Below are 20,876 nucleotides of genomic sequence, written 5' to 3' on the forward strand. Positions count from 1 at the left end.
TATTTTATGCTTCTTGGTGCAATTGTGAATGGGATCAGTTTCTTTATTTGTCTTTCTGTTGCTTCATTGTTAGTGTATAAGAATGCAACTGATTTCTGTACATTGATTTTGTATCCTGCAACTTTGCTGAATTCCTGTATCAGTTCTAGCAGACTTTTGGTGGAGTCTATCGGATTTTCCATGTATAATATCATGTCATCTGCAAAAAGCGAAAGCTTGACTTCATCTTTGCCAATTTGGATGCCTTTGATTTCCTTTTGTTGTCTGATTGCTGATGCTAGGACTTCCAGCACTATGCTAAACAGCAGCGGTGAGAGTGGGCATCCCTGTCGTGTTCCTGATCTCAGGGAAAAAGCTCTCAGTTTTTCCCCGTTGAGGATGATGTTAGCTGTGGGCTTTTCATAAATGGCTTTTATGATGTGTAAGTATGTTCCTTCTATCCCGACTTTCTCAAGGGTTTTTATTAAGAAAGGGTGCTGGATTTTGTCGAAGGCCTTTTCTGCATCGATTGACAGGATCATATGGTTCTTCTCTTTTTTTTTTAAAAGTGTATACAGGCACATATTGCACAAATTCCCCAAGTTTCTCTCCACTGAGATTGGCCTGAGGGTAAGGAGTGAGGGATTACAAATAATATATGAAAGCAAGAAGTTCAGAGAGATCTGTATTTTGAACCCCAACTCACCATTTACAAGTTATATGGCCTTAAGCATGGTTTAGTCTCTCTGAAACTCAGTTTCCCAACTCCAAAATCTGGGTACTAATATTTATTACTTAAGTTTAGATCCATATAAAATATATACTCAGAGTAAGTTAGACTTCAAAATACCATTTTAATTTTCGTAATCCAGATCAGACAACACTGAATAAATTCTAAAGTCAATATTAGATACCTTATTACTCCCTCTCCATCCAGGCAAAGACGTTGGGCACTTTTAGCGTTTTCCATACAGAAGAGAGAAAGGACGTGTGTCATGCGTAAGGCTTGAGGAGAGACTATATGCTCCATGTGCTGGGCTCTTCTAGTTTTGCTACTCAGAAACACCTTTTTTTTTTTTAATGTTTTATTTATTTTTGAGAGAGACAGAGTGCAAGAGGGGGAGGGGCAGAGAGAGAGGGAGACACAGAATCTGAAGCAGATTCCCAGTTTGAGCTGTCAGCACAGAGCCTGAGGCAGGGTTTGAATTCAGCCATGAGATCATGACATGAGCCAAAGTTGGAGGCTTACTAGACTTAGCCATCCAGGTGCCCCAACTTTTTCTTTTTCCATGAGGAGAGATGAGTGAAAGGATAGGATGGAAGTGAGACCAGCAACATTCCCTCCAATACTGTTCTCTCCGAGAAAGAGTAGATACTCAAGGGTAAAGAAAATTGTAAAGTGAAAGACAAGAATTACTCTCCAATGGCAACTTCATAGGATACTGGTAAGGATTAGAGAAGATAGTAAAAGTTAATCAGAGCACCAATAATATAAAAGAAGTTCAGTAAATTATAAATTGTTGTTACTGTATTGTTGTGTTGTTGTTATAATACAGTCTGACCATGGGGCGCCTGGGTGGCTCAGTCGGTGGAGTTTCTGCTTGGACTCCAGTCATGATCTCGGGGTGTGGGACTTGAGCCATGAGGCTCTGTGCTGATAGCTCAGAGCCTGGAGCTTGCTTCGGATTCTATGTCTCCCTCTCTCTGCCCCTCCCCTGTTCACACTCTCTCTCAAAAATAAATAAACATTAAATTTTTTTTTAATAAATAAATAAATAAAGTCTGACAAGACTGAAATTAAGTTGGCCAAGCATTTGGCTTAATGGGCGTCTATTATTTCCCTAATGTAGGAAATCCAACCCTGACAATCTATCCAAATGTATTATAATTCCTCCACTCCACTGTCATCCCTAGCTTCACATAACTTTAAATGTTCATTGTCAAATTAGTCAATTTCTCATCTTCTAGAAGTGACATAACTCATTCTTCCAGGGTCCTCTTTTCCCATATTCTACAGAACTCAGCTACTCAAACACAGATTTAAATTAGACTTAGTCTTCATTTAATATAGAAGACATAAAATAAATATTCATAATTTATAAGGGGCCTTGGAGATAATATAATTTTATTGTATGATCTTTAATTTATGTACACACTTTTCTTTTACAATAATAATATTTCTCTGACTCTAAAGGTAAACATTTATTGAAAACTATTTTCCCTGTGAATTTCTCATTTTACCTTGTCAAAAGTTTTTTTTGGCTATTAATTTGAAATTATAATTAACATGAGGTCATTTTTATCTCCACCTGTCACCTCAACCCTCACCCCCACAAATATTATGTTTATAAATGACAGTGTTTTTCTATAGCATTACTGTCAAGGATGTAGAGAAAGTAGATAATGCATAGAAAAAAAATGATTTATAATTTTAAGCACTAGTTTCAGAGCTGTAAAATGGTCTTTAAACTGCTCATTTTTTTGGCAGAATTATTTGATTAACTTTATCAACTGCATGTGCATTTATTGTTTCATTCTGCAAATATTACAAGAGTATTTCCTCTGCTATTTATTAGAGATGAAGGCATTAAAATATGGCTAAAAATTGGTTTTTCCTCTGCAGCCGTCACAATGTCATAAGTGAAATGGCAACTTATTTATACTACAAGGAAGGCAGTGGTTAGTAGTAAGAGTTGGGAACAGGTAGAATTGTTAGTCCTACCTTTGAAGACTGGGTAATATTTAAAAGATGCTGTTGGAATTGGTCATTTGTATGGCTGCTAGTTCACTGTCTACTTTTGATTTCAGCATATTGGAACTTTGCCTTACTTATCTTTTCTGTGTTCCCATGTTTACACCTATGGCTATGTGTTCGCTTTGAGGAATTTACAAAATAAATAAATAAGTAAATAAATAATCTCATGACTCACAGTTTGGTTTTTTGAAAGCCTGAGATTTTATGAAGGTTTTCAACAGTTCTACGAATGTTTCATTCAAACATATGTAAATGTATGTGTGTGTGTGCGTGTGTGTATAAAAAACTATAATAAGAAAAAACTTATCTCAATGTATTATATTAAATAAACACATTAACTTTTCAGGGAGGTTGTTTTACTTTTTTTTTTTTTTTTTTCCAAACAGAAACTCTTTTGCTATCTCCGTGTATCTATGTTTCCATTGGTTGGGAAAATTACATCACTGCCTGTTTTTTAATTAAGAACTGCTTTCAACAGTAAATAAGTAACTGCACTATTAGAATATAAACACCCCATTCTCTCTATAATATCAGACAAGATTCAGACTTAAATGTTTGTGATGGTATAAGAATTGCATTAAAAACGTAAGCAAATTGGTATAATAGGTTATTTTAATGTTTACGGCCTAATTTTAATATGATAGCTAAATATACATAAAAATACCCTTATAAGTAGAGATGTTTGCTGGCTATTGGTTAGAAACTACAAATTGAGGGGGCCTGGGTGGCTCAGTCGATTAAAGGTCCGACTTCAGCTCAGGTCATGATTTCATGGTTCATGAATTGGGACTCTCTCTCCCTCTCTGCCCCACCTCCACTTGCTCACACACATTCTTTCTCTCTCAAAATAAATAAATATAACTTAAAAAAAGAAGCTACATATTGTTTTCTGATTAGAAACAGGATATTTCTAAACAAATGTGACTGTATGATAATTGTATTGATAGGGGTCAACATAACAAAGTAATTTGAAATATATTAGACCCAACTAATTTTTTAAGTAATGGCCAACATACTCACTGTAGTGGCTTGTATTTATTAGAGCCATTTACCAAATAAATTCAGCTGTCCTTTTGGAAAATGGTCATATGAAGCTTCTTTGTGCACTTGTCATTAGGTATAAGCATAGGATTTGGTTCAGCCAAAACAATGTAAAAAGAAAGAATCTATGGGTCAGGGAGTTGGGAGCACTGGTACAGTAATGCAGAACAAAGACCACTCAAAATTTCCTCCTCCAAAAAAACAAAGAAAGCACAGTAAAAATTGCAAAAATCAACTTTTTTTTAGAACTTTAGAAATTAACTAAAGGCTTGCAACCATCAGGAGAAGCAGTCATTAAAGAACAAAAATGGTCTAACGTCTCTAAGAACAGTTTTGCCACATTTGAATACCTCCTATTCCAATTCTCTTCTCTCCAGCTTTGCGGTGGCCTTAAAACCAATACTTTGTAGCCATACTAGCTGCAAAAAGCAATAGCCTAGCAGCCACTGCAGGAGGTAAACTAGATATGAGCTCCACAAAGAATCCCATGCCCAGAAAATTTTTAATGATTGCATCCGTCTGACAGCTAGCTCAAAAAGTTCCAGTCAACAGAGATATTCTTTATTTGACCTGACTTGCACTCACACTAGCACAATAGGAAGAATCTTCTCCCCCTAGTATTTGTCGAAAACAATCAGTGGTAACTGTTCAACATCAAGTCTGCTTGAGGCAATGATAAAATTTGGGGCAAGCAAGAAGTTGGATTAAAAAAGTTAAATGGAGATTAGGTGAATGAGATATACACAGAAATATTGTATAGCTTTTATATATTCATGGAGATCAAGAAGGATCTAAATGAACATAAATTAACATGAATTATATGATCTCTTGTAAAACATAATGCAAAAAAAAAACAGAAAAAAAGGAAAATTTGTATGAATAAGAAATATAAATATTAAAGAAAATACAGACATAAGCAGGGGCCAATTTTACCCAACTCTTCTGGTGGCTGGGATATCACAGAATGCATGGTATTGGTGTCCAATGCCATTCAAACCTGGGAGATAGAACCACAATTTCCTCCTCCTGTTTCCTCCCCACTTCCCCCTTCCAAAGCCAGGTGTGAAACAGTGCAACACTATGTAGCTAGGAATTGCATGGTAATAAGGTTATCACCTCTCTTCCTGCCAAGTACTTATTATACCATAGATAGATAGATATAGATACATACATACATACATACATACGTACATACAGTTATTTTTTTTAGCAAAAGACAATGGCACAGCCACCAGATAATGACCAACAGATGAAACAAAAAGAACTTATTCTTGTGAAAATGGTAATATCACCAACTGAAAAAAAAATTTAATTCTCGTATGTACTGTCTACACCGAGATAAAGTATGCAAAAATATCTGTGAAGCCAGAATAGTAGGTTATGTAACAAAAAAAAGTGGCTATGAATCAAGAAGAGGCAATTGTGCAAAAAAACTCAGAAATTTTGCAAGAACCAAATCGACTTGTAAATTAAAAATGGAATTATTAAAATAAATAACTATAACAAAAACCCCTCAATAGATAAGATAAATATAAGACCATATTTATTTACATGGACAATTAATAAACTAGAAAATTAAGAAATAATTTCACATTTTTTAATGTTTTATTTATTTTTGAGAGAGAGAGAGAGACAGAGCATGAGTGGGGGAGGGGCAGAGAGAGAGACACAGAATCTGAAGCAGGCTCCAGGCTCTGAGCTGTTAGCACAGAACCCCACACAGGGTTTGAACCATCTAACCACAAGATCATGACCTGAGCTGAAGTTGGACGTTCAACGGACTGAACCACCCAAACACCCCAAGAAATCATTTCAAACGACAGCAAGGAAAAAAGAGAAAATACTTGAAAAGAATAAAAAAAAAACTTTAAAAAGTTCATTCATATGGTTCAACATTTGTTGTTTTGGGATCTCACTACTATACAAGTTTGATTCACAGGATTTTGAAAAAGTTTTACTTCTGGATACAGAGTAGAAGCAGTAAGAAAAATATGTGCATTGGATGGAATCCAGAGAGATCAGGTGCAGTCTTCTGAGTCCTTCTATGTCTCAGTACAGGATGTGCTTTCTCCCTAACAGTGAACCATAGAAACCTATATGAAATATCTCTGCTCAAGAAAATCCTCTCAAATGTTCAGGGTCTGAGGCTTTTATGGGTCTTGTCTCACAGGCATATCCTGCTGATGAAATTTTGGGGGTGATGGAGGGTTCACGGGGTCCGGAGCTGGCGTCCAAGAAAGAATTCTTGAGGACGTCTTTGGTGCAGAAAGGTGATTTTATTTAAGCAAGGGGGGAGGACCCATGGGTAGGAAGAGCATTGGGGTCCTCATTATATACCCTCAGGTTGGGAGGGTGTCAGGGATATAGTAAGTCTCTAAGGTATTTTGGAAGCAAGGTTTACAGGACCTTGAGGGGCTAGCTGTTGCTAGGGAAACACCATTTATCACCATTTAATCAAACCTCTCAGTCTGGAGGCCCCTCAGATGCATATCATGGGGCCAAAAGCTTGGACCTTGATTGCCAGCATATATCCTGGGGGCAGTTGAGATAAAGGAAGTAGATTTACAGGATCCTCCTGTTGGGGCAATGCTAAACCAAGGTTCTCTTTTGCCCCTAGCAAAGTGTCACAGTGGAGGCAGCTGAGCTCCTAGAGGGAGGTCACTCTGCCAGTTTCAAGGTGTTGTCAATGGGCTATAGGCAGTAAGGGAATTTAATTTTCATTTGCCTTAGTTTCCCACATTACCATGGCAAGCACTTAAACCCCTTTCCTTTGTTATTGGTAGCTGGGAGTGTTTGAGGAATATCACACATATTCCACTGGGATGGGGGTGTGGAGGGGTGTGTCAGCCTGTTTTTTGCCCTCAGCTTGCCTCATGCTCCCTCATCACTGCTAGGCAAACAATCATGGTAATGGAAACTCAGGACCTCAACAATGAAACTGGTGCACATTATCAATCTTGATTTTTGTGCCAAGCAATCCTGACAAGTTAGAATTGCACAATCCATTACTCTAGGTATGTAAAGAATATCTTTAATCATTAATATAAAGGACTTTCTGAGGGCCACATTCAAAGGAATTGTGAGTCAATCATGAAATCAGGCTCCAGGTTCCATGCTTCAGGATTGCGCAACCAAATATGCTATGTTAAGATTATGCTTTAGTTCTTCATATTTGTCTAATGGTTCAGAAGAATAAAATAGGAAAAATAAGAAACTATTTTAAACAAATTACTGGCAAGAATTCCCTAGACCCAGTTTTTAGATGGAAAAAGCCTACCTAAATGTCAAACAGTATAAAATACACAAATTACATTTCTGAGAACGACAAATATAAATAAATAAATTCTTAAAAGTAAAGAGTGGGAAAAAAAGATTGCTTAAAGATGAAGAAATAATAACATTAGACTTCCTACCAACAATATTGGAGAGAAAAAACCTATACACCAATGTCATTAACATTCTGAGGAAATGTAACAGTGAACCTGGAATTATAAATTATAAAAACTTGTTGAGTACCTGGGGGGCTCAGTCAGTTAAGCATCTGACTCTTCAGCTCTGGTCATGATCCCAGGGTTGTGGGATCAAGCCCTGCATCCTGTTTAAGATTTTCTCTTTCCCTCCCTCTGCCCCTTCTCCTGCTTCTGCTCTCTCTCTCTTTCTAAAATAAAATAGGTAAATAAATAAATAAGTAAATAAGTAAATAAATAAATAAATAAATTATAATAACTACTTTTTTCATAATTCAATAGCAAAAACAAAATAGATTTCTATTTTATCTTTGCTCTTGAATATATATATTTATATATTTAGAAAAAATATGTACTTAGAAGTAGTACCAAAAGACTCCCTCAGTAAAGACCGAAAACAGTAATATGGTAAATAAAAAAAATTAAATGAATAAAGCTTACTGAAATTTGATAAATCATGATTAAAATATTTATTTTTTTTTAATTTTTTTTTAACGTTTATTTATTTTTGAGACAGAGAGACACAGAGCATGAAGGGGGGGGGGGGGGGGCAGAGAGAGAAGGAGACACAGAATCGGAAGCAGGCTCCAGGCTCCGAGCCATCAGCCCAGAGCCTGACGCGGGGCTCGAACTCACGGACCGCAAGATTGTGACCTGAGCTGAAGTCGGACGCTTAACCGACTGCGCCACCCAGGCGCCCCATAAAATATTTAGAATTGACTCAGAACTAAATTCCAAGACAGAAACATGAATGGAAGTGTTCTGGGCCAAGAAGTGAGATGGATTAATATAAGATGTTGAGCTAAGTAAGAGGATAGTCACATTTTTCTCTTTCTCAGGGGTAAGATATTGCCAATGATCAATTTTTGTGTTTGATATAACAATTAAATCTAAGATATTAATGTCAAAAATTCAAGATAACTACTAGAATGAAAATGAATTTTGGAATGAAAAGAAATATAAAACAAAAAGGAAAATAAATGTCAAACCAGTAAAAAATGGAATAAAAGTCAAATAATACAACAAGAAAAAATAGAAAAAGTCAATAACAATAACAAAATATGATGGTCCAAAGAGAATATGTCATAGAGTTATGAGTAGAGTTAATGTGATCTAATGTGAATATGAGTAAAGTGATCTAATAAAAAGAATTTCCATACTATCTTACAAAAGATAGTTTTCATATATGTATGTGTGTGTGTATATGTCACTTATAAGATACCTGTGCAGCAAAAACTCTGAAAATTTGATATACATTGATTCAATAATATATACTAGCCCAAAGCTAGCAAAAACAAAGCCAGTAACGATCTTAATATTTTAGAGTAGAATTCAATAGGGAGAAAGAAGCTATAAAAAGACATAGAGGAACCATTTTGTTGCTGTTCCATGTTCATGAGAGACATTTCCCTGTATTTCTCTTTCCTGATGACCTCCTCTTTGAGTCTGGCAGCAGTGTTACAGGCTTTTAACATGAGTTTGGAAATATTTGTTCCTTCTCTATTGGCTGAAAAAGAATATGCAGCTGTGGTATTATTTTGTCCTTAAATAATAGGATTGACAAGGAAGCATCTGTTTTTGGTCTTTGAGCCTTTGTATAAATGTCTTAATTCTTAATTAAAAAATTATTAAAGAAAAATTATTGAAGCATAATTAACATACAATGCTGTATTTCTTTCATTATTAGTTTTATTACTAGTTTACTATTAATTTTATTATTACTTATTATGTACAACACAATGATTCAACAATTCTATACATTACTCAGTGCTAACCATGAGCAGTGTACTCACCATCTGTAACCAAACAACATTATTCCAATTGTACTATGTTCCCTATGCAGTACTTTTCATCTCTGTGACTTCTTTATTTTGTAACTGGAAGTTTGCACCTGTTAATTCCCTTTGTCTATTTCGCTCATCCTCCCATCTACCTTCACTCTTGTCAATCAACAGTATCTTCTCTGTATTTAAGAGTATGATTTTTGCCTCTTTGTTATTTTTTCTTAAATTTGTATATGAGGTGAAATCATATGGTATTTTTTTTTCTGTCTGACTTAACTTAGCATTATACCCCCTAGGTCCATCCATGTTGTTATAAACAAATCTCATTTTTTATGGCTAATATTTCATTATATATATTTTTTTTCTTTATCCATTAATCTACTGAGGGGTACTTTGCTTCCTTCCATATCTTGGTTAGTACACATAATGCTGCAATAAACATAGGGGTGCATATATCTTTTCAAATTAATGTTTTTTATTTTTTTGGGTAAATACCCAATAGTGGAATTACTGGGTCATATGGTATTTCTGTTTTTAAGTTTTTGAAGAAACTCGATACTGTTTTTCACAGTGGCTGCACCAATTTACATTCCTACCAACAATGCACAAGGGTTCCTTTTTCTCCACATCCTTGCTAACACTTGTTGTTTCTTGTCTTTTTGATTCTAGCCATTCTGATATGCATAACGTGGTAACTTGTTGTGATTTTGATTTGCATTTCCTTGAGTATTAGTGATGCTGAGTATCTTTTTTATGTGTCTGTTGGTCATCTGTATGTCTTTTTCTTTTTTTTTTTTTTCAACGTTTTTTATTTATTTTTGGGACAGAGAGAGACAGAGCATGAACGGGGGAGGGGCAGAGAGAGAGGGAGACACAGAATCGGAAACAGGCTCCAGGCTCCGAGCCATCAGCCCAGAGCCTGACGCGGGGCTCGAACTCACGGACCGCGAGATCGCGACCTGGCTGAAGTCGGACGCTTAACCGACTGCGCCACCCAGGCGCCCTGTATGTCTTTTTCAAAAAAAAAATGTTTATTCAGGCCCTCTGTCCAATTTTAATTGGATTATTTGTTTTCTTGGTAGTAGGTTGTATAAGTTCTTTATATATTTTAGATATTAACCCATTATCAGATATATCATTTGCAAATATTGTCTCCATTCCATAAGTTGCCTTTTGTTTTTGTCAGTGGTTTCCTTCACTGTGCAAAAAGTGTGTGTATGTGTTTTAAAGTTTATTTATTTATTTTGAGAGAGAAAGCATGCAAACAGGGGAGGGGCAGAGAGAAAGGGAGAGAGAAAATCCCAAGCAAGCTCTGCACTGTCACCACGGAGTGGAATGTGGGGATCAAACTGAGGAACCATGAGATCATTACCTGAACCAAAATCAAGAGTCGGACACTTAAACGACTGAGCCACCCAAGCTACCCCAAAAGCTTTTTATCTTGGTATAGTCCCAGTAGTTTATTTTTGCTTTTGTTACCTTGGCCTGAGGAGGTAGAACTAGAAAAATGTTTCTGTGACTGATGTCAAAGAAATTACTGCCCGTGTTTCATTCCAGGACTTTTATGGTTTCAGGTCTCATATTTAGATCTTTAATCCATTTTGAATTTATTTCTGTGAATGGTGTAAGAAAGTGACCCAGTTTCATTCTTTTGCATGTAGCTGTCCAGTTTTCCCAGCACCATTTGTTGAAGAGACTGGCTTTTCTCCATTGTATATTCTTGCCTCCTTTGTCATAGATTAATTGACCATATAAGCATAGATTTATTTCTATGTTCTCTAGTCTGTCCCATTGATCGATGTGTCTGGTTTTTTTGTTTGTTTGTTTGTGCCAGCACCATACCTTTTTGATTACTACAGCTTTGCAGTGTATCTTGAAAACTGGGATTGTGATACTTCCAGCTTTGTTCTTCTTTCTCAAGATTGCTTTGAGTAGTCAGAATCTTTTACAATTCCACACAAATTTTAGTATTATTTTCTCTAGTTCTATGAAAAATTCTGTGAGTATTTTGATAGGGATTGCATTAAATCTGTGGATTGCTTTGGGTAGTGTGGACATTTTAACAATATTGGTTATTCCAATCCTTATCTTTTCATTTATTTATTTAAAAATTTTTTTTCAATGTTTATTTATTTGTGTGTGAGAGAGAGAGAGAGAGAGAGATGGAGCATGAGCAGGGGAGGGGCAGAGAGAGAGGGAGACACAGAATCCGAAGCAGGATCCAGGCTCTGAGCTGTCAGCACAGAACCCAAAGCAGGGCTCAAATTTACAAATGGTGAGATCGTGACCTGAGCTGAAGTCAGAGGCTTAACTGACCAAGCCACCCAGGCACCCCTTTTTTCATTGATTTAATCATCTTTAACTCCTTTATCAATGTTTTACAGGTTTCAGAATACAGTTCTTTCACCTCTTTGATTAAGTTTCTTCCTAGATATTTTATTCTTTTTGGTACAACTATAAGACATGGAAGAATTTTAAATGCATATTACCAAGTGAAAGAAGCCAATCAAAAAAGGCTACATATTGTGTGATTCCAACTATGAGCCATTCCAGAAAAGGCAAAAGTATGAAGGCAGTGAAAAAAAATCAGTGGTTGCCAAGGGCTAGCGGACGAGAAGGAATAAATAGATGGAGCAGAGAGGATTTTTAGGGCAGTGGAACTATTCTCTGTGATACTCTAATGGTGGGCATATGTCATGATACATTTGTCAAAACCCATAGAATACACAACACTGAGAGTGAACCCTAATGTAAACTACAGACTTTGGGTGATAATGATGTATTAATGTGAAGTTCCTCTATTGGAACAAATGAACCATTCTGGTGCAGAATGTAGATAGTGGGGGAGATTGCATGTAAAGGGGACAAGGAATATAGGAAAATTCTCTGTACCTTCTGCTTAATTTTGCTATGAATTGAAAACTACTCTAAGAAATAAAGTCTACTAAAAGAGAGAAAATATACTCATATATTACTATTATATTCAAATTTATTTTTAAATAGATAGTTTGCAGTGTGCTCAGAATTTGTAAATTGATTTTAATGTTTACCAGGATTTTAATAATTATGCAAAAAAAGAATAGAGGCCCTAAGTTAATTATGAAAACCTTGGGGAGAAGGGACAAAAAATGAGAATACAACATTAATAAATTCACACAGAAATTATTTAAAAAATGAAAATAAGAGCTATATTATTCTCACAAGCATAGTCATTTTTTTAATATCTTATGAAAGCTGATAAACACAACAGATAACATTTATGAAGGGCTCACTGTACTCTAGCTTTTCTTGCTAAAGATTTTGTATGCTAAAGATTTCTCGCTAAAGAAATGTATTAAATCATTTGAAAAATTTCCACAAAGTGGCTACTGATGTTTTACACCCATTTATAGATGAGGAAAATGAGGAGGTATGTTAGTAACTTTTCTAATATAGAAAATTGCATACATTGTCTTCTTTTCATGTATTGCTAAGGTTCATTTGTTAATATTCTAACTAGGATTTTCCATCAATGCCTAAGTAAGAATAGCCTATAAAAAGTATATGGTACAGGGGTGCCTGGGTGTCTCATTCTGTTGAGCATCCTTCAGCTCAGGTCATGATCTCGCAGTTAGTGAGTTTGAGCCCCTTGTTGGGCTCTGTGCTGACAGCTCAGAGCCTGGAGCCTGCTTAGGATTCGGTGTCTCCCTCTCTCTCTCTCTGCTCCTCCCCCACTCATGCTCTGTCTCTCTCTATTTCAAAAAAATGAATAAACATTAAAAAAATTGTAAAGGAGTATATGATACTTAATCTTTAATATCTTTATGCATTGCCTATACTTGTAAACTGTCATGAATTAAAAGTATTAAGATTCCTACTAATAGCAGGCTTCATGCTATCTTTTTGCCTATATCTTAATACCTGATATAGTGAGATGTAGATGCTACCTGATGTAGATGCTATACTATTTGTACATGATAATCATAATTGTTTTGCATACATAGGAAGGTGCCTGTTAATATAATCTTAAAATATCCTTCTTCATCTTGTTTAACATGTTTGGTTCATAAGATACTTTGTCTCCAATTATTATTTCATTTCCTGCTTACTTTTTATATGCATTTGCCAGGTATATGTTTGTTTACCCTTTCAGTTTTCAAACATTCTGATTTTCTTGTTATGGATAGAAAGCACAAAATTCTATTTTATTTTTGATCAAATCTAAAAGTCCCATTTTATCAAAGAGAAGGAGAGAACTGTTTTTACTTTTATTATATGAAGTATATGATTCCTCTAGGTTCTGCCATACTGTTTTGTGTTGTGTTTTTATTTTTTAACTTTGTAAAATTTCTTCACTCTGGGGTCTATTTTACTTATTCCTGTATGTGTATATTCTCAATATTTATGATTTTTATTTCATTCTTTATTACTTTTATAGTTATTCCTTTATAAATTAACTGCATTTCTTTATTTTTATAGACTATATTTTTTAGTTTACTAAAATAAATAATAATAAAATTACTATTTCTTGTTCCTGTCTCCCTCCTTCACTATGTAATTTATTTATTATTATTTTGATTATAGTTTATCTTTGTGTTGTTAAATACGTTAGAGGACATGTTTAAGTGATTTCCTTTGACTCCTGGCCATTTAACAATCAATGCCTTCAAACACCATTTTCTTTTGCTCTTCTCACTTACACTTTGTTTAGATATATCATTTCTATATTGTCAGGGTCTATGAGATTTATATTCTATTATTTTGCTCTCATTCGCATATTCCACATTTCTGGTCAGTGATTAAATACATTTAGTGCCCACAGTCAGTATCTGATCTAGGACATCTCTTCCATTTATCTCTTAGAAAGTTAAATTCCATTCTCTGTTCTGCAGACAGATTCATATGAACAATATTCCCTTAGTCCTTACATGTTCAAAACTGTGTGTACCTGTAATATTTGAAGGACTTCTTGGCTAAATAGAAAAAAATCCTTAGCTCTCACTTTATTTTCTTTGGTATCTGATGGGCTTTCCTCCACAGATATTGATCGACTCTATTCTGCTATGAATGTTGCAGTGAAGAATTCTGAAGCCACTCTCAATATTCTCCTTTATAAGTTACTGATTGTTTTTGCCTGTATGCCTGAAGGATTCTTTATTATATTTAAATTCTATATATTGTAGTAGGATATGTCTTGGTGGTAACAATTCCGGAGCAATTTTCCTAGTAATCATTGTGTCCTTTAAGTGAAATTGCATTTTTTTTTAAGTAAGCTCCAGGCCCACATGGGGCTGGAACTCGTGACTTGGAGATCAAGAGTCATATGTTCTACTGACTGAGCCAGCCAGGTACCCCTTAAAAAGAGAGAGAGAGAGAGAGAGAGAGAGAGAGAGAGAGAGAGAGACAGAAAGAGAGAGAGAGAGAGAGAGAGAGAGAGAGAGAGAGAGAGAAACCAGAAACCAGACTCTTAGCTATAGAGGACAAACTGAGGGTTGCCAGAGGGAAGATGGGTGGGGGGATGGGCCAAATGGGTGATGGACATTATGGAGGTCACTCGTGATAAACACTGGGTGTTATATGTAAGTGATTAATCACTAAATTCTACACCTGAAACTAGTATTACGCTGTATGTTAACTACCTGGAATTTAAATAAGAAGTTGAAAAAGTAAAAAACTAACAAAATCGCAAATCGTCTTTCATTTCGAGGATGTTGCTTTCTTTAATAATATATTTAAATATTTGTTCTGTTCTGTTACTTATTTTTCTTCTTCAGGATCTCTACTATGTATGTGTTGCATTGTTTGCTAATCTGCTCCATCTTTCATATTCTCTCTAACCCTATTCATCTATTTCCAGTTCATCTTGCTAACCTTTCTCGTTTCTGCACTCTTTCCCTTGCTGTATTTACCTCAGTGTGTATTTCACCTTGTAATTCTCCCATATTCACTCTTAATTTGTCATAAGATTTGCCAGCTTTGGGTCATCTGCTCCTATTATCTCAACTATCCCCAGGTTCTCAAATTTGTGCCTTGTAGTTTTCATTCATAGAAGCAACTCCTTCATTGCACCCTTATGAAAATTCATGGCAAAATGTTAGGACAGATTTTTCAACTTCTCCATGGCAACACTGTTATGGTATGTGTTCCTCAACAATTATTACATTTTGATGCTCCTCTGTAAGGTTTTTCCTATATTATTTTTGTACTGATAGTATGCCCATTCTTTTTTTTTATTACTCATCATTAACTGAGTTAAATTTTTCTCCTCTAATTTCCTGGGAAGAAAAGAGGGGAAAACAGCCATTTGAGATTTACAAATGTTCTGCTTCTTTGCTGATGAAGGGATAGAAGGCTTTTTGCAAACATTACTCCTCTGTTTAATCTGTGTGTAGCCCTACATTTCATTCCACAAGACATGCCCAAGAGGGTTCTTATCCTCAGTCCCACTCACTCCAGTCCCCACACTGATTTCTGTAAATAAGATGCATACGTTTGGCAAGTCAAGATGAGCAATTTACGTTCAGAAAGCATACATTTCTTGAGCCTGTCTACACTTGACATGCTTCTTCCTTTCCTCCTTTTGCAGCTTATACTCAAGTTTTGGCTTCTCAATCCATTGTTGTCACCAGGGGAAAGAGCTTTTGCACTTCAGAGTGAAACTCTCACTTTCAGGAACAATATTTTTATCAATACTTTCTAAGATTAGATAACACTGGGCCCACTGTCTGCTCTTCCTCTCCTTACTTCCTCTTCTTCAAGTTCTGGTTGATCTCAGCAGTTTGGGCATCTTGTACAAACTCTTTGGAAACTGCAGATTATCTATCTCCTGATTTTGCTGAAATTAGAATTTTCAGATTTCTCTTTTTTTGTTTTAATTCTCCTTGTTGTTTTGGTATATTTTGCAGGAAGAGAATGGGAAAAATTGCTGATTATTGTCATCATCATCATTGTAAAATCTGTCCATGTATTCAGCAGTACTAACCACATGTATTACGTGGTACATATATGATTTTTCAGAAGTCTCCACAACCTCAAAGACATTTATTACTCTCCATTTTCCCCCACCAATAATAGCAAATGTTTATTTTTAAAAGTTACGGCTCATCAAAACTTTCACTGGCCTGAAAAAATTCTACTGTTGCCTTTTACTACAACAAATATTATTTTTTTCCGCTAATGCTTCTTTCTCTTTTTTCAACAACTGATGTAAGAACTGGCTACAAACAAAGCCAAATAATCTGTATTGCTTTATCCCCAATCTTGTTAATGCCTACAATTTAACTAATAAATATTTCTTCTTTGGGCTTGAAATTTAAAATCATTATCATCATCATCATTATCATCATCACCAAAAACATCTTTCCTGCATCTTTCCTGGTGAAAAAGCACTTTTATTGGATCATTAGACTCTAAGCTTCAAAAGGCCACGGTTACCATCTTTCTTCATTGTGATATCCCCAGGGCCTAACATGGTGCCTGCCTACCAGGGGTGCTTACTAAATATATGTATTCAATAAGTAGATTAATGATATTTCTTTTGCTAACCAGCATCTGGTAGTATATTGCAATAATTGCTCAAAGATAGGGTTTTCAATAGATCTGACTTCAGAAAATTGCAATGTAAGAATTTGTTTTCAACTAAGTAAATGCAAAGCGTCAGTGTTTAAAGTGAAGCTTTTTATTTCATTTATTTATTTATTTGGCTTCCTTTGTTGTAAAGAAGAACACAGTGCAACACTAATGCACATGTAGAAGAGGAAAGACATATAAAAGGGGGAGAATGACATGATAGAGGTGAAAAGCAAGTTTTTACCCAGCATGAGAATCTAAATTGAAATCCAAGTCCTCCAGCAGAAGAACGGGAAGACCATTCCATCTTTTATCACCTATTCTTGTCTCTGGTGGGCCAAGTGGTTAGGGATGAAGAGTTAAAAATTTGTCTTGCTGTGCTCTAAATGTCATCCCTTCTTTTTGCTTGGCCTTAAGGCATTTTTGTTTCCATGTTTTGTTTGTTTGTTTTTGTCTTTTTCCAACGGTAAAACAAGACTATACAGACACTGCTATTACAGTTTCATAATCAAGTATAGGAGGAAAATGACAAAAATTCTCAAAGATGAATTACCTTAGTGAAGGAAGGGTAAGGGATATCTTAAACAGGGATGAGAAAATGGAGATTAAATTTTTGGTGACCACTTTCTGCCCAAGTAGCCATGAGGATTTGAAAAATTTACTGCTTATGTCTGCAGTCTAGACACTACTGAGAAATGTTAAAGTCAAATGAAGTGCAGGCCCTCACCCACTATATTCTTCCTATGGTCTTCTTCAAAGAAGAATAGCATATGGTGAATTTGCATGGTGCAGTGCTGAACATCAGGAGACAGTAACACCTGCCTTTCAAAGCTAAGGTATATCAGAAAAGTTTGATGTCTGCCGTTGCCTTAATGAGGAAGTGCTTCTCTCATTCGGATTACTAGGTAGATGTGAAACCAAATTTTTTCACTAACAGATGTGTCCCACAGGAAAGATTCTAGAAAGTTGACAATATCCAAACCATCCAGCAATATGTTTCATACGGACATTGTTTTTTCTCATGTGAATGTATATGGGAAACGCTAGAGGTTTTTCATCATTTTAGGGTATGCCTTATTGCATTAAAAATGTGTCTTTGTACTCCATATACAATTGAGAGTATTGTAATATGGGTACATTTGTTATATAAGACACATTTATGTAAAATAAAGTGCCTGGTTTTCTTATACTACAGGATAAGATGCTTTAGGCTTGTAAAAAATGACTCAACTAACCGAAAGACTACTAAAATTACACACACACACACACACACACACGCACACAATCTAAAACTCTCTTCAGTGTGCTCACGGGGAGTAATTCTATCACGTCAAATGTTATTTGAGGAGAGTTGTACTAGACTTTAGTCATACCTTTTACACACATAATTTACTTTGCTCTCTGCCTACCCTCAACTATCACGTGAAGATTATGAAACAGAATTATGGTTCATGGAAATCAACAATGTCCCAATTGTTTCATATTTACTAAATGTGTGGATTCACCCCTCTGAGCTTGTGAATATAAAAGGCGCTAAATACAGTATCTATTTTCATGCGAGTCTTTGTAGTTTGCGAATAAACAAGAATGATTCAGTCTAACAGAGCAAAGAAAATCTACAACAGGAAAGCGACGCCAACACGAGGAGAATTTGGGTAAAAACGAAAAGCTCTGCAGTAGAAAGATTGAGAAATATTTCCACTAAACGTGCTAAGTCGTGTCCCGGTTTTTTAGGACACGGTTTTTTTAGGGGAAAGGGAGGAAAACCAAGACAGAAGATAATGGACTGCCCCCGTACCCCTTAACATTTACAACCTCCCTAAAAATTGAAAACATGATCCCAGGCAATCAGGTCATAAGACTTCTTTTCTTTCTTTCTTTCTTCTTCTTTTTTAACCTCTTTAACTAGTCAACCCGGGCGGCAAACAAACACAGCCACCCTTAACCAGCCACAGCTCTAAGGAGCTGGCGACCGCTGCCTGCATTGAGCTCCCTGCCGGCACCTTCTGGTCGGACACCCTGTGCCAAGAAGCTCCCAGGAAGCGAACCGCAGTAGGGGCATGACACACATGTCATGGATGCACATGCGAGAGCATAATCTGACCAGAACGGGGAGACAGCGAGAGCAAAGGCCCGCAGATCCCGGCGGGAGAGCCGCCGCAATGGAGCCGGCGGCGGTGTGTGCGCGCACAGGTGCTTCAGGCCGGTGGCGCGGGGAGCTGGCGCGGCCGCCTCTGGGGCTCAGCACTCTCACCAGCGCGCAGAAGCCCCGGCTCCAGCCCAGCCTGGGTAACCCCAGGTCTGAGCTACTCGAGGAAGAGCCCAAGGAAAGGGCGCGAAGGGGGAAGGAGGGGAGGGGAGGTGGGGGCGGGGGAGGGAACCATCTCCTCATCTCGCATTTCTCTCCCCCGAGCTCTTCTGGTGGGAACCTTTGCTGAGCTCGTGCGCGCCTCCCGCCCCTCCTCCTCTCCACTCTGGGAGATCATCTCCTCTTCTCCCCTCGCTCGCCCCCCTCTCCCCTCTTTCCCTCCCTCCTTCCCTACCGCGTGCCTCCTCCCCTCCCCCTCGACTCCCTCCCCTCCGGCGGCAGCAGCAGTAGCCGCCGCTTCAGCGGAGCCGGAGATGGGCAGAGAGCGCGCGCGGCGCAGCAGCTCCGGATCCACAGCCCTCCCCGCCGGCAGCTCCCTGCGCCCCCGCCGCCGCTGTCGCCGCCCCGGCGTCCCCAGGCTCCAGTCCCGCGCCTAGGACAGCGCCGCCACCGCCGCCCGGCCCTGCCTGCCGCCTGCGCTGCGCAGTCCTCGCGCGCGCCCGGATGGCGCTTCCCTCCCTGGACCGGTGAGTAGCCCGGAGAGCGCGGGGGTCGGGCGCCCGGGCTGGACGCCCAGAGAACACCCCTTGCTTTAGGAGGTACCACAAAACCACCTGCTGTGATTCCTCAACCTCGAGGCAGGGAGTCCAGGGAGGGCGCTGCTCCGCGGTCTCCGAGGGGCTGTTTGATTTCAACTCTACCTGCTGGCAACCTGAACCCCCTCTCCCTGCCGGGGACCGCTGCCGGCAGCTCGCGGTCCCGCCTCACCTTCCAGCTGCCGACCCCCCACACTAAGCCTTAGCGTTGGATGGCCCTGACCCTCCCCGTCACCCGACGCGGGGTCTTCTCTGCCCTCAGGGTCCCCGCGTTTGCCTCTTCTGATTTCCCGCTTCTGTCAGCTGGCAAACGCCCCCGTCTGCCACCCTTCACCGGGTCTCGCGCCTGACAAAGCCTTCTCCTCAAAGTCCGCCTCTGACCCACCTTCTCTCCTTTTACAAAGCCTGCCTGGCTCGCGAGCCCCACTGTCCCGCCGTATTCCTTCGCAGAGCGAATGGTCCACCGGGTGATTTCTGACCTCATTCCCTCGACACGATGGTGCCTCTTTTCTGTCTGCTTTTCTGACAGTCACCTCCGGGAACTGGCACAGCGCTGATCCTGGCTTGTGTACAATTACTTTGTTTCTTAGCACCTGGGCTGTTTAGGGTCTGATCTGATCAAGCCTGAAAACAGAAAGACAAAAACCAAAATAAAACACACACACACACACACACACACACACACACACACACACAACCTTTTGCGACTAAACTTTTTTGTTATTGTTGTTTAAAAGAACACACCTATTTACGCTGCTCAAATTTGTTCTGTTCATTTTTAGAGGCTTCTTAGCTGACACGGGGAACGCCTCTATTGTACCTGTTCTCCCGGAACTGGTCTTAGTTCCAGGTTGAGAACCATGCACCTGACTGGGTGATGAATCTTCTTCAGCAACGACACTATCAGCAACTCTTGAGGATAAGGAGCTTTTCCTTGAAGGAGAGGAGAGTGGCACAAAACTCACCCTTTAAAACCTTTGGCTTTGCAATAAGACAGAGCCCTTATTTTTCTTTAGGTTTAATGGCTGAGAGTGGGATATAGTGAGATCAGAAAACGTGTGCTGAAAAGCTCCTGCACGATCTGAGCGCAGGTGTTGTGTTGTATCTTCGAATCCAGTCTTTCTGTAGAAGTTTTCTTAGGGCAGCTGCCCTTTCTTCTGGAACCATGTTTAACGTTTTAGTATCTCTAGTTGGCTTGAGGGAAAACAGAGAGTTGTGTTCAATGAATGAATATGAGGGAGATGAAGGATTTAAATACTAAAGTTCCCCATGTTTTGAAATCTTAAAAACAAAACTACTCGCACACAATTTATGATTCAGTTTTGCAAAGAAGTGATGAAAACATATTAACTTCAGCATATTTTACTCTATAGAACTGATGGTCATAGACCTTTGTGC

General features: G+C 38.1%; 1 protein-coding gene and 1 long non-coding RNA gene across 4 annotated transcripts in view; one reads left to right on the plus strand and one right to left on the minus strand.

Moving 5' to 3' along the window:
* Window positions 1–529: 529 nt before the first annotated feature.
* On the minus strand, window positions 530–20,253 carry LOC125166783 (uncharacterized). The gene is made up of 3 exons (XR_007152539.1): window positions 20,223–20,253; window positions 19,864–20,102; window positions 530–603 (listed from the first exon to the last, which is right to left on the minus strand). It is a non-coding gene; the product is annotated as an uncharacterized LOC125166783 (long non-coding RNA).
* The window catches only part of FUT9 (fucosyltransferase 9), a 201,227-nt gene continuing 199,394 nt past the window's right edge, over window positions 19,044–20,876 (plus strand). For all 3 annotated transcript variants that reach the window (XM_047860805.1, XM_047860803.1, XM_047860806.1), the window contains exon 1: window positions 19,044–19,409. The gene's annotated coding sequence lies outside the window, so the exon portion shown is untranslated. The remainder of the gene's footprint in view (window positions 19,410–20,876) is intronic.

This window comes from Prionailurus viverrinus, chromosome B2 (genome assembly GCF_022837055.1).
Source record: "Prionailurus viverrinus isolate Anna chromosome B2, UM_Priviv_1.0, whole genome shotgun sequence".
NCBI lineage: Eukaryota > Metazoa > Chordata > Mammalia > Carnivora > Felidae > Prionailurus > Prionailurus viverrinus.